This window comes from Polypterus senegalus, chromosome 13 (assembly GCF_016835505.1).
Source record: "Polypterus senegalus isolate Bchr_013 chromosome 13, ASM1683550v1, whole genome shotgun sequence".
NCBI lineage: Eukaryota > Metazoa > Chordata > Cladistia > Polypteriformes > Polypteridae > Polypterus > Polypterus senegalus.
The window spans coordinates 75,547,629-75,566,419 of NC_053166.1; the positions used below are offsets into that span (position 1 = coordinate 75,547,629).

At 38.1% G+C, this 18,791-nt stretch overlaps 1 protein-coding gene across 1 annotated transcript in view; it reads right to left on the minus strand.

Moving 5' to 3' along the window:
- Nucleotides 1–17,370, minus strand: part of si:dkey-151g10.3 (serine/threonine-protein kinase WNK3) — a 321,517-nt gene extending 304,147 nt beyond the window's left edge. Inside the window, exon 1 of the mRNA XM_039776345.1 lies at nucleotides 17,070–17,370. The gene's annotated coding sequence lies outside the window, so the exon portion shown is untranslated. The remainder of the gene's footprint in view (nucleotides 1–17,069) is intronic.
- Between the last annotated feature and the right edge of the window lie 1,421 nt (nucleotides 17,371–18,791).

The window sequence follows — 18,791 nt, forward strand, 5'->3', positions numbered from 1 at the left end:
TTTACTTTGTTCCTAATCACAGCCATAATAACTGAAAGTGAAATGTGTAAATTAAATTTAATCCACATCATGCATGTATACTTCCAGGTCCTGGTACCCCATCACATACTCCATGGAGTTTCAGGACCCCAATTTGGAATCTCTAGTTAAAATAATTTGGCTTTTCTAACTGACTGCTGATTGTCTAACCAAAATTTGTGTAATTAGTGAGTGCAAAAATCCACAATGCCAAAAGTCTTACCAATTAATGAGTGGGTAACCGTACAATACGGCGTAAAATATCAAAAAGATACACAGTCAGTGTCAAGGGACCTTACGTATAAACGGCATGCACAAAAATGTTGTGTATGCTCATTTCCATGCTCACATCGAGATATATAAAAACTACTAGCAAAATACCCGCGCTTCGCAGCGGAGAAGTAGTGTGTTAAAGAAGCAATGAAAAGAAAAGGAAACATTTTGAAAATAACGTAACCTGATTGTCAATGTAATTGTTTTGTCACTGTTGTGAGTGATGAGTGTTGTTGTCATATATATATATATATATATATATATATATATATATATATATATATATATATATATATATATATATATACACACACACACATAAACATATACATATATATATACATATATATATATATATATACATATATATATATATACATACATATATATATATATATATATATATATATATATATATATATATATATATATATATATATATATATATATATATATATATATATATATATATATATATGTATATATATATATATATATATATATATATATATATATATATATATATATATATATATATATATATATATATATATACACACACACACATATATAAACAAAAATACATATATATATACATACATACATACACACACACATATATAAACATATATATACATATACATACATATCTACATATATACACACACAGCTATTTCGTATCAGTGCAATACGCTGTTTGTTAAAACGGTTGACTCCCGCTCTTACGTGCAATAACAAATCAAATCATTCAGTTGTCTTTGCTCATATGTCATTTTAGAGCTGGACGCCTGGCATCTTTTTTTGGCCACAAGTTCGTTTCTGTTTGGTGTGAGGTTCTGTGTTGTGGAGATTCTCAGGATGGATTGCAGGTGCTCATCATTGAGGCGACTCCTGTGTGCTGTTTTGTTAGTCTTTACCACTGAGAAGAGCTTCTCACACAGATATGTGCTACCAAACATGCACAAGGTTCGAGCCGCATGTAGACGGACTTTTTGTGTTCTTCAAAGTCACCAAAGCGCCGTGCAAACTCAGTGCGCAATAACTGTAGTAAGCGGTAAGTGTTCGGCAAGGCAGCTGAAGCGCTGCATTATGGGATCTGTAGTTTATTGTGTTACCAGCGCTTCATATACCCGGGCTTTAATAACAATAATACAGTATATAAAATGATCTCGGGCCGGATATAATTACACGGGCGGATGTGGCCCCTGCCCTTGAGTTTGACACATATGGACTAAATAGAACTTGAAAAGATATATTTTTTCAAATGTGATCGCGCAATTCAGATAGAGTTGACGCAAGACTACAGCCTGCATGCCTCAATGAGTCATCCTCCTCGCTCTTACTTTTTACCGCTCATCTAATGAATACACTGAGTATGGCTTTACCAAAACAATCATTGATGGCGAATAAAGTATCCATTATTCGAGTATGTAGAGCGGGATATATATATATACATATATATACAGTATATATATACCCGCATATCGCAGCGGAGAAGTAGTGTGTTAAAAAAGGTAGAAAAAGAAAAGGGAACATTTTAAAAATAACGTAACATGACTGTCAATATACAGTATTTGTTTTGTGAGTGTTACTGAGTGTTGCTGTCATCAAGGATTTGATTATCATTATTTCTTTCAATCAGGTTCGTATTTGTAGGATGTGTTGTGTTCAAGTTACATTCCATGTTTGTCAATCGCTGTAAAGATGACAGGTTTCATTCATCGATTCGTTTCTTACTGCATCAATAAACAGCTCGCCTTCTTCTTTATCTGAGACCTGACACACTGCATGCACGGGTTTTTTACACTGTCTTCCTTTAGCGGACATTGACTTTTTCCACCGTGTGCTTTGTTTCCACAGTAGCTGCATTTATGAATATGCCTATCAGACGCTTCATATTTTTTGCTGCCTTTTCAATTGTGTAATTGGTTTTGTTCAGCTCTTTGGAACTGTTGCTTTTATCTGTGCACTGCGCCAGTTCACGTGAGCCACTCGTGTACTTGCATCAAGGTTCCCAGCTGTGCTGGTGCCATCTCGCTATGTCCATAGCTTTATTTAATGTTACCTTAGTCCTGGCACTTAAAACTTTCTCTCGCAGTTTCGCTGAGTTTGTGTCAAACACCACCCTGACCATCTCATCTTCCTCTCCATAAGCACAGTCCTTCACCCGTGAATATTTACCCGTGGCAGTTTGCTATTGGATTGCCGCTGACGGACGGCCTTATATGGGCAGGCACTAAATTACAAACGCCAGCGGCAGCCTGTCTATGAACTTAATTTAAAGTGTAGGTTTACATCGTGCTTTGTTTCGAAGTAGCAGAACTCATGAATATGGTTGTATATGTCACTCGCTCGCTTCTTATTGTTTCGCTGCCTTCTCAATTATATAATGCATGTTTTCTTGAGTGCTTTTTTGAGGTCTTCCTGGTTTTCTATGTACTGCGTGATTACGAGGCGTGATGATGTCACACTAAACTCCCCCACGGCATTGAAGCTCATCTCCATTACAGTAAATGGAGAAAAACTGCTTCCAGTTATGACCATTACGCGTAGAATTTCGATATAAAACCTGCCCAACTTTTGTAAGGAAGCTGTAAGGAATGAACCTGCCAAATTTCAGCCTTCCACCCACACGGGAAGTTGGAGAATTAGTGATGAGTCAGTCAGTGAGTCAGTGAGTATGTGAGTGAGTGAGGGCTTTGCCTTTTATTAGTATAGATAATTGGAGTAAAGCTACATACATTCTCATGCCAGCAATCCCCCTGCGTGCGTATGCTTTTGCTCAGTTTTGCAAACTGGCGGCATCCAGTGTCAAAGCAGTGGTACTGTTCCTGTGTGGTTTCCCTTTCTTTTTTAGATTCCCATCCACGATGCGGGCTTTATCAAATACACTGAAATTAAAAGCATATAATTTATAAATTTAAGGCACCCTATTATAATCAATCTGTAACAATATAAAAGGTGCACGGAATGGCCAAAATATTCCAAATACCACAGCTGCTTTATTGTTGTTACTCTCAGTGCACTACTCAGAGTATTTTAACGCACTGTATCCGAGTATGGTATCACAGCTACACAGCAGCTGATTGGAAAGCTCTACAGCAGATTGTGTTAAGACCGCAAAGGATTATCAGCTTCTAGCCCTTGAGAACATTTATAGCACAAACTGCCACCTCCATGCACACAGTCTATTTGACATTCTCCTATCTGGCAAACACTTCAGAGCATTTCCTGCCTTGTCTTTCTTCTCCCCCAGACATCCTCTGTTCTTGCTGGGGGTCCTGCTCCCGAGGCGTCCCTATGAAGATGATGATTTTCTATTCTTTTAACCGAGAGACAGACCTGTCCCCTCCGACTACACACGGAGTTCGAATCACTCCTGAAAGAGACTTGTTTGTTTGAAGTGTTTGAATAATGCTTCTGTCTCTATAAACTCCTGGGTATCTGTGCAAATCTGTGACCCAAGCGTGACAGCGTATGTGGATTTCACTTTCACCAAACAACAAATCTTTTAATTTCCGCAAATACAGTAATCCCTCCTCGATCGCGGGTTGCGTTCCAGACCCCCCCGCGATAGGTGAAAATCCGCGAAGTAGAAACCATATGTTTGTATGGTTATTTTTATATATTTTAAGCCCTTATAAACTCTCCCACACTGTTAACATTATTAGAGCCCTCTAGACATGAAATAACACCCTTTAGTCAAACGTTTAAACTGTGCTTCATTACAAGACAGAGATGGCAGTTCTTTCTCACAATTAAAAGAATGCAAACATATCTTATCTTTAAAGGAGCACCGTGAAGAGCAGATAATGTCAGAGAGAGCGCTCGCTAAGAAAAGCAAACAATCAAAAAATCAATACGTGCTTTTAAGTATACAGAAGCACCGCGATAAAGCGGCATTTTGTAGAGGAGCCTCCTATCTTCTAGGCAAACAGCCACTGTGTAAACAGCCCCCTCTGCTCACACCCCTCCGTCAGGCAGAGAGTGAGAGAGACAGAGAGAAGCAAACAAAACAAGCGCCATGCGGGAAGCATATCTTATAGCATTGAGGAGTTTTAGTTAATATGTAATACATGCTCTGATTGGGTAGCTTCTAAGCCATCCGCCAAAAGCGTCCCTTGTATGAAATCAACTGGGCAATCAAACTGAGGAAGCATGTAACCTAAATTAAAAGACCCATTGTCCGCAGAAAGCGCCGAACCAGCGAAAAATCCGTGATATATATTTAGATGTGCTTAGCGAGGGATTACTGTACGCCTCTTCATTGGGAACACTATGCAATCTCTTTTCGCGTTTCCGTTATTTCACCGACTAATAATTTCCGTTTGTTTGGGCTAATGCAATCTTTACTATCATTTTTTTGAGACATTCGAATTTTCCTACTTCCGTTATCTCTAACCTGCTCTGCAAGTGTATTGCACCAACATTTTTGAATTCTTTATGATGTTCTACTTTGTCTTCTACTCTTTGTCTTTTTCTGGCCCCGGACATGGTTAAATCTCTTGACACAAAGTCTTGTCTCGTGGGATGTGAAAGTGTCTTTCTGAGAAAGTCACGTCTCATCTCTCTGAACAGGTCTTATCACATCCCAATATTTTTTTATGTAACAGAGATATTATTATTATTATTATTGTTAATTTATAGGAAAATAAGTTCATGGAGGATTTGCATATTGAATCTTATTGTACCATACAACAATAAACGATGGATAGAGGTTTGGAATTATTAAACATGTATTACGAAAATTTTTCAGTGTTCCTTAAAGGTTTTGAAGAATTGGCATTTTAAGCTGACAGATGGTTTGACACTTATTACAGAGCTTACTGTGTGGTGATCGGTTACGTGGAGAAAGAAAAGCAAGTACTGGAATTGGGGTTGGTACATTTGAAAGAGACAGTACTGATATAATAAATGATTTCATCGAAGGTTGCACACATCCCAGCAAGGATCTTGTGGGAAACAGGAACAATCCCTGGACGGTGCGTCAGCTCATCGCTACCACTACACCAACCTTGCACCCATGTGTAATACATGCTTTAATGAATTTCATCATGAAAATAATATCAAGTATACATCTTAGCATTTACATTTTCAGGGGAATACATTACATTCATGAATGTAATGTATTCTGTGTGGAGATCAGTGCCTTCGTGCTCCTGTCAGCGTAAGAGAAAGCCTGTTTAAGAAGCACGTAGTGATTCACACGCATAGAACACGAAGCATTTAACGTGCTACTTTAGATATGATATGAGAAACTCTAGTAAATTAAACATTGATTTTTAAGATGTTTTACTTTATTGACAAAATAAAACTACAATATCAAGGTGGAAATTTCAAGATTAAAATGTTGACATTTCAACCTTTTCCACCCATTGTGTCCCTATTTTTACCCTAACATGCTTCCATATGACACTCAGACGGTGGGCTATGACTCGCCTTTTCACAGCGACTTGGATATCTGACCACTTCTTTTTATTTCAGGCATGGGTGTGAATTTCTGAACTTGAGCTTTCAAGTGTCTCCACCACTTTGTATCACTTGATCAACTTCCTTTTGTTGTTTATACCACTTCTTAAGCCAAAAAATAGTAAGTTTTTCCTTGCCTCCACTTTGCATTGCGTTGAATTCCCCCCCACCCCCCATGTGCTTTTGCCATGGTCTTTTAAACAAACATTGAAAGGAAGAAGATATTTATATTGATTTGCATAAAGGAGTCGGGGTGGGACGGCAGGCACATGCACGTGCGTTACTGTTCATGCTGACCGGGATTTATGGAGCTGAAGTGTGTGGAAGTTGGCTTACACATGGTTTTGTGCATCTGAATTTTTTGGTGCATATGCAAATTTCCATTTTTGTCCGAACGCCATGTTTTAGTTTAAATTCTACACACTGCGTTATACATGAGGCCCAAGATCACTAGTTCAGATCAAGAAGTCTGTCACCATTCAGAAACATAACACTCAAAAAGTAAAGTGTTTATAACTGACAGCGCCATATTTCTGAATTTTGTGTTTAAAACAAAACCACAGCAGCACACATAAAACACTTTCCAGGTGGCATATTTCTGACATAAGATCTTAAACCCACTTAGTCCAATTTTGCGGTGCATTGAACACCACTTTATGCTGGCAACACTGGTTACAAAGCATGAAAAAAATTTGGCCCTGTTGGCAATCTAGCACAGGGCCTAATCACATACACACTTAAACTTGGTCCAGTTAAGAATCAATGATTCATGAAACATCTTAAAGTTTGGACATATGGGGCAAAAAAAAACAAAACCTTGAGTTACCACAGGAAAGCCCAAACGGTCAAAGGGAGAAACTTAGTTCTCCACAATAACAATGCCAGGGTGTGGGATTTAAATAATTAAGCTAAAAAGGAGGCACCAACTTAATGCTATGTGTTGGCACTAACTACATTTTCAAAAGTATTAAGACAGAGCTTTTTAATCAATGTATACTCAAACTAAAAGAGTTGTCTCCTTAGCAAGAATACAGAAATGATGTGGTCTAAAGCAGTGATTCTCAAAGTACTTAAAACTGACGGCCACTTTGTCACAGTCAAAGATATGGCAAACCACCTATAGACAACTTATTAGAACTAATTCTGTGCTGAAATGATCAAAGTCTTTTTTCTACATGTACCAATGTGACATATAATGTAAAACCCACAAGGTGCAGAGAGGTTGAAATGGGGCAATGACACAAGTATTGGGTTACTATAACTGTACAGTTTGTTGGAAAACACCTCTTTAATTTAAGTGTCTGTACTGCACCTGTTGTTACAGCCTCAGAAGACCTACTACAAAAAACAACAAAAACACGATCGTGAACAGGATGCCAACTAGCTAGCATTTTTCCACTTTCATTTCTATATTGAACTATATTTCATCAAAAAGACCTACAATATCACACAAGCACACTATCTGCTTTTACCCCCATGTCTACACCTCCCAGAGCAATTGTTTCACAGGTATGGATACCTCACAGCCGAATTATCAACATTCAAAGTTAATGTTACTTGATTCATAACTCCTAAATTTTAATTAGTGATAAACATAAGCTGTCAGCCAGGAGGATGATGCTATAGTAGGTATACAAAAAAAATTAAATACAGCAAAAATGTTGTGTATTAGCGGCCACAGGGAATTAAGGAATTACAGATGTAAGTGTAAATAAAGTACCACACAGAGATAGTTTTGCTGGATTGAAGAGAGACTGTGATTCTTAAGAAATGCTGAAACAAAGAAAGTGAAGAAGAAATAGCAACACAAAAACAGGAGTGGCGTACAAATAAAGGACATTATCATCTGCAAGCTATACCGAGTGCTCAACAGTGCTTGTCCTACAGCTGTCCCATGTGGCCCGATCACTGAGAAATTTCAACTAAGTAAAACTAAGTAAAAATCACCCTACAGACCACACGCCAAAAAATACATCTGAAGAACTACTGGTTTATTGTAGGCTGCATTCTTTCAACTCCATCTATAAGCTTAACCAATGCGCAAGTCTCCGACACCATACCAGCGAAGACAGACATTAGTTTTTAAGACAGGGTACTTTTGCTGTTATATTTTAAAATAAAGTAAAAGCGACAAATGATCAATGAGAGTAGCAACCAGGATCCAGTTGTGCATGTATAAATGACATACTGTATATCAGCCTATATGCAATGTGTGTTATATATGCAAAGAACAGAAGGCAGCTGGGTGTCGCAATTATTCTTTGCTGACTTTACCAGCTTCTGCACTGATTTGCACTTCTAAGTCAAGTGGAAGCCATATTGGGATGTTATGCAGCAAGTGTGTATGGACCCCACTTTGAACCTGCAGGAGTTGAGGAACACAGATAACAACAACATTTATTTATATAGCACATTTTCATACAAAAAGTAGCTCAAAGTGCTTAAGGTATCCAGGCGTTTCTCAGACATTCAAAGAAGTAAAAGCACTGGTGAGTCACGTCTACTTTGAGGGGTTATTGAAGGTACTTAAAAATTTTATTAAAAAGAATCTTACCCTGGTCATGTCATCTGAAAATGTACGGATGGAGTTTTAGCAGTGTTTGGTCAAACGATCCTAGATATACAAGGAAAAACAAAGGTATTTTGCACTCCACTTTGTAGGAAGCCTACATTTGGGATTGCAGTGGAGGAAGTAATATCATTTACAGGGGAAATAGCAGGGGAAACATGCCAAATAACTTGCACGTCTACTGGTCTGCCTACACTGCAACTGTAAAGTCATACAAGAAAGGACACTCCGATTGCTACTATACCGATTTCTACTATGTATTACTGTACATCACTTACAGCCAATAAGAAAACAGTCACAGCAACAGTATACAGTGGTACCTCGGTATACATCCTTAATCCGTTCCAGATCCTTGGATTTATACCAAACTAATTTTTCCCATAAGAAATAATGGGGAAAATTATTAATCCGTTCTCATGAAAAAAAATCGTATTGTTATTAGCATATTATACATTGATGGGGTTGTATAAAATAATTTAAACACTGCTTAATACTAAAATGCATAAATACAAAAGCAATTAGATGAAATAAATGAAAATTTAACCTCCCTTTACTTTTTAATAACATCTTTGTTTTTCACAATCGTAGATACCATCGTTCTCGGCAAACGGTATGCAACAGCCATGTCCCGGATACGCATGCCACCTTCATACTTTTCAACAATCAATTCAAATTTATGTGAAAAAACACAAAATCACGTTGCGACAATGAGGGTTTGGTGTATGCTCCCATCTGCTGTCGGGGAGCCCTTGAACCCTACACCGTCGGTAACGTTACCGAAGCGCTTAGCAGTGAGGCACAACAAAGCATGGGGATGGTGAAAAAGTGCAAAGTGTTTTTATTACAAAACAAGGTGTTAAAATTAAAGTGCAGTGTCCAAAGTTCCAATAAATAATCCAAAAAATCAGAAATGAAACATGGAGGTTAAAAACAATAGAAAAAAGTCTTCTTAAAAACGAGGTTAAAATACAGCAGGATGCAAAAAAAGAAGCCCGGTGCCTTATTGGCGGCCCCCCTGCTTCCCAACAGGGGAGTCACCCTACTTGCAGCTGACCTTCACTCTGCCTACTTCAGCTGTTCAGTGGTTCATCTCTGCTAAACCTCATAGGCATGGGCTCAATTCTAGCTTTGATCTCTAAGAGAATGAGGAATTTGAGGAAACTGGGGTAGATAGTGTTGCCTCTGGTCCCAAGAGAGGAATGAGGTGGAGCTGGCAATGTAATTATGCAACCGGTGGATGAGGCAGAGGAGAATACATGAAACTGCATGGATTGGGGACATGGAAGATAGTAGGAGCAGTAGAGATGTTGGAGGATGCCTGAAGGAGAAGATGGCAGTTTGGGCAACAGAATAAACAATGATGTCAACAGTGATGTGTCTCTCCTGTGACAGTCCTCATGAAAGCCACTTTATCAAATTGACTTTTAAAGTTCCTGAATTTTTGGATCAATTGACAATCATTTGTTAGAAAAATGCTAAGCTAAACTGTTCTTATAGTATGATGGACTACTACAACAGGAAATACTTGCCTTCTATCAAATGGCTACTGTATTTATACCCAGCTACCTTGTCACCACCTATCTAACTGGTTCAAGCACATTAACTAGAAAAGCAATTATACCTGTTAACTTTTAAAAGGGCCACATATAATAATTTGAAAAACACAATTATTTTGGTTCAACAATTTCCATCTTTAGATTTTAATAAAAGCTCATAATGAAAATTACTTTTTCATTTACTATCATATTACTCTTACTGGGAACATAGAGGGTGCCAAATCCCAATCACACACTTTTAACGAGATGTCACACCTTAGGACCACAGTATAAGGTTACAGATTACAAAGTCTGCATTATTAGATGAAATCAAATGTTCCTTAAAACTTTAATCACTGATATGGTAGTATTTTGGCTTTAAGACAGAGGATACTGGCCAATTGCAGTCACTGAACAGAGTTTGCTGATCTGGAAAGAAAATATACACAACAAAACACAAGAATTTCAACAGTTAAAATAGGACCAAAGAACATTAATAGTAATTGGTATGAAAAAGATTTAATGCAAGAAAAAAAAAATTCTAAACTTTGTCCTGATTTAAGGAAACCACTAATCACAGACCTGTATGCCCAATGCATAAACAAACAAAATGAGAAATACATCCAATAGTACATGGAAACCAATTAACTAATTTCCACTTTCAACACAATCATTCCAGCAGTTGATGAGGAAACTCTCTTTTGGGCATTGACACTCCACTGTGTAATTGGATTCTAGACTTTCTGATAGAGGCACCACAGTTGGGCCGCACTAGCAGAACATCAAACACCATCAGGCTGAGCACAGGCACCCACGACTGCACCAGCAAGTCTGAGTTCAATGTCATTGTTAAGTTTTTGGATGATACAGCCATAGTGACCCCGATCAGCATCAATGATGACACATCCTACAGGGGGAAGGCTGAACATCTGGCGAGGTGGTGTAGTGAAAATAACCTGTTCCTAAATGTCAATAAGACAAAATAGCTGCTTGTCTGTTTAAGGAGAACATTAACTGACTATTCTCCACTACTCATCAATAGCTCTGCTGTGGAGACAGTCAGTTGCAACAAGTTTCTTGGTGTGTCTATTTCTGATGACCTCTCCTGGACAAAAAAACACCAACCCTGCTGTGAAGAAAGCACCACAATGCTTTTATATTCTGCGGAGACTGATGCAAATCAGCTTGCCATAACCCATTCCTGCCACCTTCTACAGAAGAACTGTGGAGAGCGTCCTGACAAACTATCACTGAGAACATCAAAGCCCTTGAGAGAAAGATTTTGCAGTGCATAGTGAGAACAGCTGAGATGATCATACAGGTCTCCCTCTTCCCAATCCATGACATTTTTCAGACACGCTCTTTGTGCAGGGCCCCCGCCATTGTGAAAGACGCCTTTCTTAAATTCTGATGATTTACAAAAAAAAAAAAAAGCTCCCCAGAGTATCTATTATCTACACTGCACACTTAACTCACACTTCACCAATATGCAAGTGAAATGTTAACATGGAATACGATCAAGCTGAATAACACAATACCACTACATGCAGTGTGGTAAATTCATTTTTTTCCCCCAAAGTTTAAAAAATAATATGTTTACCTTAGAGTCTTGGTCAGGTTTTTGGATTAAAATAGTAAATCAGAAAGACATAACATTCTCAAGTACTTTTAATCCAAATGTTGCAGGGTACCAGGTCCTAACTCAGCAGAACCAAATACAGGAAATAGTCTTGGGGAAATAATCCTGGACACGACACCAAAGGCCTCATTTATAAAACGGGCATGGATTTCAGAACAAAAATATGTGTATGACAAAAAATAAATAAATGGTTTGATTTATAAAACTTTAGCCTACACATATTTCTATGCAATTTGCCCTTTATGAATCACAATCACACTGTGAATGTGTGCATGGGAACACCCCTTAAACGGCACCCTGAAACATCCATAACTGGAGCATGCTAATCAACCTCATACATATGTATTCATGATGCTGTAAATTTTCATTGACTGGTAAAGCAGCCTCCCACCCAGCTCATCAAGACACTGCATCATACATTTAAGAGTATCTAGCTATGCTCTGCAATGAAGACGCAAGGTCATGAGCAGTCATGCTCATTCTAGGGTTCTCAGATGAGCATAAGGTGCCAGCATCTGAGCAGGTAACTGGTATTACATGGCACATATAAAGACATGATTGCTGTTACAATGAATAATACAGGCCATATAAAAATCTGAAGGTTCAGACAGTTACCTTACCAATAAGTCAGCCACCACATCTGTCAAACCTACTTTGCCTCAAAATAAATGAATTAAGGGTAGACACAGACCACTGCGCCACTACTTTTGTCAGTCTAATCTTGGCATCACAGATGATGTGTGTTAAAGGAATGCTACTGCTCAGGGTTAACAAAAGCAGCTCCATTTTTGCTAAGTGTGCAGTAAAGTGTACCGAATACAAACACCGGACACTGCTGAAAATTGCCTTTTTATGTTGACAAAAGCATGTTATGCTTTTATGTACAGTATGTGCACCCACACCATAAAAAAACTGGATGTAGCACTCCACCAGTCGGTTAATGGCTTCCAGCACTGTGGGCATGACATAGTGAAGCTTGGCTGAGATATTCTTGACCTGTCAGTCAGTTTCCTGAAAAGTAACAACAGGTAGTGTATATAAACTGATGAAAAACAGAAAAAGTTCCTCACTGTAAACATGCAGCACTCTCCCTCTTAAAAGGCAACTAAAATACGGTTGGAATATCATATTAGTCACTTTTAAGGTGTAATAATTGTCCTGTCAATATTATAATAACTGGTTAATGCTAAGTATTATGCGCACAAGTCATTATTTAGCTGGTTTGGCTGCATTTCCCTACTCGATCTTGGGTGTCGTCACTTCTCACTTTCTCCAAAAAGTTGCTTAAGCATGTGCCAGAGCTCCTGTAAATATACATGTTACCCCATCAACTTTTCTTTTATAAATGCCAAAGTTTGCTTAAGCACATTAAAGCTTCTGTACATACAAAAAGCAGCTCACAAATGAGGCCCCTGGTCATCACAGGATCCAATTACAAATACATTACATCCATACTTAAAAATCAAATAAAGTTAACACTAGAATTACCAAAGCAACGAAAAAAAAACTCGTAACTCCGGCCCACCTTAAATCCCTTCACACCTCTCTGTCAGCGTCTTATCTTCTAAATGTGTGGATAAGCCCAAGCAGCCTGCTATACCATCCACCCCACTGCCTCAGAATGGGCAAGAAATTCTCCCAGTTCCTTCCTTGATTGGTTATCTGAGAGTGAGCTACCCAGAATTGTAAGGGAAAATAATTTGATGTGTGCTTTGTGTCTACAACAATCTATGTAAACACATCGTTAAAACAGAAACATTTTTCATGTTTTCGTAATAAATAAAAAATTGTAGACATGAACAGTATAATATGGGAAGGCTGATGGCCAAACATCAAATAAACACTTTCACAAAAGGTCCAAGTACAATATGACAGCTTCCGTGGTGCAGCAGTAAATTCCGCTGAATTATAATCCGGAGGTCATGAGTTTCGTTACCAGCTCCCTGGCAAATTTACCGTTTTGAGTAGTGAGCTGCTCTTATTGTTAAAATTATACAATAAAAACATACCTTTGATTGGGGTCTGTAACAGCCGGTGTAAATTTATAGTACTTGATAAGTTAGCCTTTTTTTCACTTTTATTCTCTCAGTTGCGATCACGATACAACACCTACCCCCCACAAAGATCTTATGTCATTACTTTTATTCTGAAACTGAGAATAACTGTAGGTTTTGAGACAATGGAACTGGAAATTCCCTGATCTGGAGGGATAAAAGCTGACACAAAAAAGCTGGTGAATCTGCCTTCCTCATATATCTCCGTCACTTGAATTTTTTTTTATTCAGTTTTATTGAGTGTTCCTGTTCATGCTGAATTAGTATGCACCTTATGGTCCATGATGTCATCGTCTATCGTGACTGAGAGAATAAAGGAGAAAAAAAAACGCTAACTTTTACAAGTACAGTACTATAAATTTACACCAGCTGTTACAGACACAAATCAAATGTATGTTTTTATTGTATAATGTTAACAATAAGAGCAGCTCACTACTCAAAAAAGCAAATTTGCCAGGAAGCAAAATCAGAAAGAAAGGCATTAAAACAAAGCTGAAAGATCATTCAAAGAAATCCACTCCGCTGGGCCCTTGAGCAACGCCCCTTAATCTGCAATTTCTTAATTCTGGGTATGACATTAATCTGCATCCAGCCCTGCAAGTAGGTCCTCCAATTTACAGGGGAAAACTTGGGGATTGGAGGCAGGCTTGGCATTCCAGCCACCGTAAAAAAAAACACACACACATACTGTTCCAGTGTGGTGCTGAAGTATCACCTGTTGTACTCAGGTCCGAATACAGGTGGTTAGTTGTATGGTGGGTGCAGCAATGTTCTATCAGTGCTTGCTCCAAACCCCTCTTTCTCTCAAGCAGAGAGACAGCTTTTGCAAAGGAAACTAATCAAACACCAGAAATCAACTTATAAAATACAAAGGAATGAGTGCCTGACAGTAGTGTAACCTGCATCTGCCAATTAGTTAGTCAAAGATATTGTAAATTATTGGCCTGCATTTAATGGTGGCAAAAGTCCATCTCAAAAAAGGAATCATCCTAAGGCCAATCTTGGATTTCAGCAAAACAGGGGAGTAAAGTAGAAAAATTTCTTATTTTCAAACAAAGCCGAGACTAAACTTTTCCTTTTTTTTTGGCTATGTTGCAAAGTACTATATGTGGTACAAACATAACATTACCCCAGTCCCTGGAAAAGTATGCATGTAGTCAAGCTTAGTAGAAACTTCTCATTAGCACAAAGTGGACAATTTGTTAGAAATTTAAAGGAATGTTTTGTGGAGAATGAAACCAGAAAATGTTGCAAAGGGAACTTTGTTCAGTCCACTTAAAAACAGAAGCTTGGAAGAGAACTCATGTTTCCAAAGACCACTGATCTCAAACAGAGGGACAAAACAAAATTGAGTTTCTCAGAAATAATGAATTTTCTCAAGTAGACTGGTCCAAGTCCCAACCCCAGCTTGAGCACAAAATTGTGTCCCAATTTAAACATGCCATACATAATCATCACTTGAATGTATCCTGATACTCAGCAAGATGGACTTTTTAACAACCAAATGTTTTAATAAATCAGGCAATGCTTCTCCAATTCTATCCCACCCACTGTTTATGTTTCATTTCATACTGCAACATCAAGGTTTTCATTGACAGGAATAGAACTTGACTGGCTTGTTGCTGGTTGTCATACCCCCATTAATGTCAAAGTATTAACTACAATACCCTACCTCGAGTGGACACAGCCAACATTCCCTAACATGCCAGGTTCAAATATTCTTAGTTTAAGTTATCAGCTCTCAAAACTGAAAACACACTCACAGAAATAAAATAACTGACAACTGCCAATTACAATGACAGTTTCTGACCTTTCAGTCTCAAGGAGAAGGGCAGGTGTCCTTAAAAGAAATCTTTCACTGTGTATACAAAAGCATTTTTTAAATAAACATTTACTAGAAGAAATTTAAAAGAAACATCATAACAGTTACAAAGTAATTGTAACATTTTAATCTAACATAATAAATAGTTCATGTGTAGTGCCTCCTGAAGCTGCAAACCTGTATTTATCAGCCATGCAACATTTACATAAAATTAAAATTATACATGACATATTTACATTTGTATTTAAAAAAAATGATACTGCACAAGCTGCCCATAGCAAAGGGTTTTCATTAGTGTTTTTTTCCCCCCCTTTCTTCTTCATTGTCAACAGAGGAACCATATGGTGGATGTTAAAAGCTTATTAAAAAACTGGTAAATACACAACATTTGGAACGTTGCGAGGCAGGGATACACCGGTAATGCTGGCCAAAAGTGCAAAACGTTAAATTATAAACGGATATCTTTAAGTTAAAATGGCACAAACCTCCTGTTACTGCCAAAAGATCATAAGTGCTATAGGTTTATATTAACTTTAAAAATCCTTTAAACCTGCATATAACTTAACAAGCTAGGAAAAATTTTAAAAACAGTGTATCTCCATAAGAGGTCTTCATGATATTTAAATTTATAATAACCGAGTTCTATCCAAGCAAGATATCCATGAGCTTCTAAAATACTAAAATAAAATATTCACTTCATGATAAAAGTCTGAGAAATAAAAACATGTTCTTCCACTTCAGAAAAAAAACAGTAATAATACGAACAAAAGATAACCAGTCACCTCTCAATGTTTTAAGTGTCATTATAGTTAACAAGAAGATTTGCAACGATTTTAATGCTTGGCAAATCTGAACTAAACAATTATGGGGGGAAAAATCATAACATTTCCCATTAACAACTGAAAAATGGTGTCAGATTTTCGTTTATCTCACCGAGACAAACCTCAGAAGCTGCAGAACTTACCACCCCCGCGCTCTCCTTTACTCGCACTCCTCGGCGGTAACCTCACCAATCATCAGTTTCTTTAAACCAACATCAAGCACTTCCGGGTGGAATATACATATTCTAAAATAAAATAGGACTAGAACACAAGTGTACGCTTTATTGATTGGGCAAAATTAGTCATAAGAAGCACAATTAAAGCAAAGAAACGCGGATCATCTGTAGGGATGTACATGGAGAAGAAAAATCAGCTCGATTGTCAGGTCTAGCGCACACGAAAGCAACATAAAATGAGACGAAATCAGGTCCATAAACGAGCTTGCATATTGCAACAACGCGGTTTCCTCATTGCAAGTCGAATTACAACGTTGTATGAATGCTCCATTTCGGGCCAAAACCGCAGGTGAACGTTTGCAAATGACAGTACAAAACACTCCATTATTAATTCGCTTTTTACTCGAAAGCGACAATGCAGCAAGGGAAGGCGACGACTACCCGATTTCGGTTCAGCGCAGAATTTTATTAAATGTGTGTAAACATTCAAAGATAACCACGCTGAACACGTATGGTCTACATCAACATGATGGATATTCCCAGAAGATTATTTTAAAATACCCCCTCCCCTTTTTTTTGATTTTCTATAACAACGAAGATAACCACAAACAATTAAGCTAGGCTATACCCTTTGCGGAAAATAAATTCAAATTGCAATCTTTCATTGTGGCATTTAGAAAATAAGACATTTACCTTAATGTTACATTATTTCACAGCGGCCATTTTCGGGTATTGTAGTACAAACGGTCCACTTATCTTTATTATTAGCAATGAAATACGCACACTTGATCAATCACCAAATGCCGTCTTCCATCGGGTAAGTGCCTCCAGACGGATATATGATGAACTGATTCTTTTCACTACGATTAGTTACTGAATGTATTCGTTCTCTTTTTATTACATTATAATCCTCTCCCCACCTCCTCTTTCTCGCACTTGGTCGTCTAAAAAAGAACACAACAGCATCTCACCCCTCGAGCTCCGGCTCCGGCTCTTTAACATAACACGTCACTCCGGCGGCCGCGCGCTTGCTTCTTTCGCGCGCGAGTTGCTGCGACGCGGCTGATAGACGGCTCCCCTCCTGACGTCGCGCGGCACTTGCTGGCAAAGACAGCGCTTAGAGTCTGTCATTATTTGATAGGGCTAGCAAAGTACTGCCGTGCTTGTCGCCATGACGGGCCCCATTTTAACGTTTATATTCAGTAGGAGTTTAGCACTGATTTGTCCCTTTTGTTTTTAATAATCCCTCTGCACCATTTAATAATACGCCCAACATCAGAATGTCCCGCGTGGCCTGCAAAAGTAGGATACCTTACCGAGGCATATCGAGGAAGCAAGGCAGATAATGGTTATACTGAACAATTCCCGCAAGCTAAAAACATATTTGCATTGTACTTATCACATGGAAAAAAGGATTTTCAGTAACATTTCAGATCCGTACTGTTGCAAACATTCTTAACTTACCAGTACTTGACATGGCGCTCACTAATGAAAGGCACTACATAAAGGTGATTTACATCTACTGCACTGTTCTGGTTAAGTTGGTTACATAAGGGCACATAAGCGAGGAGTGCAATGACCTGCAACGAGAATAAAGGTGAGTCCTTTGCTTGAGTATGCCACATAGCTGGTATTGTGGTTTAATGACTGAATTTCAATAAAACAGGACAAGATCGGTAGTTCAGTGTACACCGCTGATTCGCCGTGGCATGCTGACCAGGTAGCCTGGCATATCTGGTGTAAAAAGTACATGTAAGCAATGGACGCGTATTCGTAAAAGAGCATTTTCTTAACATTCCCTATTGAAAGGTTCTTTGTTTTTTCAAATAGGAATCAAACCACAAGCAACTCTGCATTCATTCCGAGATCCAATTTTTTTGTCTCTTTGCAGAGTTTTGCCTCACCAAGGATCATGTAAAATAGAAACTAGCCTAGGATGGAATGCCTGGCCATTACAGTGAACACCTACACCTTGATTCCATTTAGCATCTGGCTTAAATTTATTGTGATATATATAGAGTACTGAGAATTTCTTGCTTGCACATCTAACCAACATGTCACCACTACACCTAATCGTGTGAGGAATAAAAAGATCACAAAAAGATTCGCATTTTTGCTGCATGTACACACACATAATAGTGTTTGTACTGTTCTGATAATGTAATAATTGTAATAATGAAACCTTTATCTTTTTACTGTTTTTGTAAGACAACTTTTGGATGTATGTTGCTGCTAGATCATGCACATTTCCCCTCAGTGATAAATAAATAAAGGTCTATCTATTGATATGACTTAGTAGTTTAAAACTAAACAAACTAGTTATCCTACTTTGTTAAGGTGAGAACGTTGAAATACAGAAAAGCAAAAAGTAATTACAGTAGAGTCTCGCTTATCCGACATAAACGGGCTGGCAGA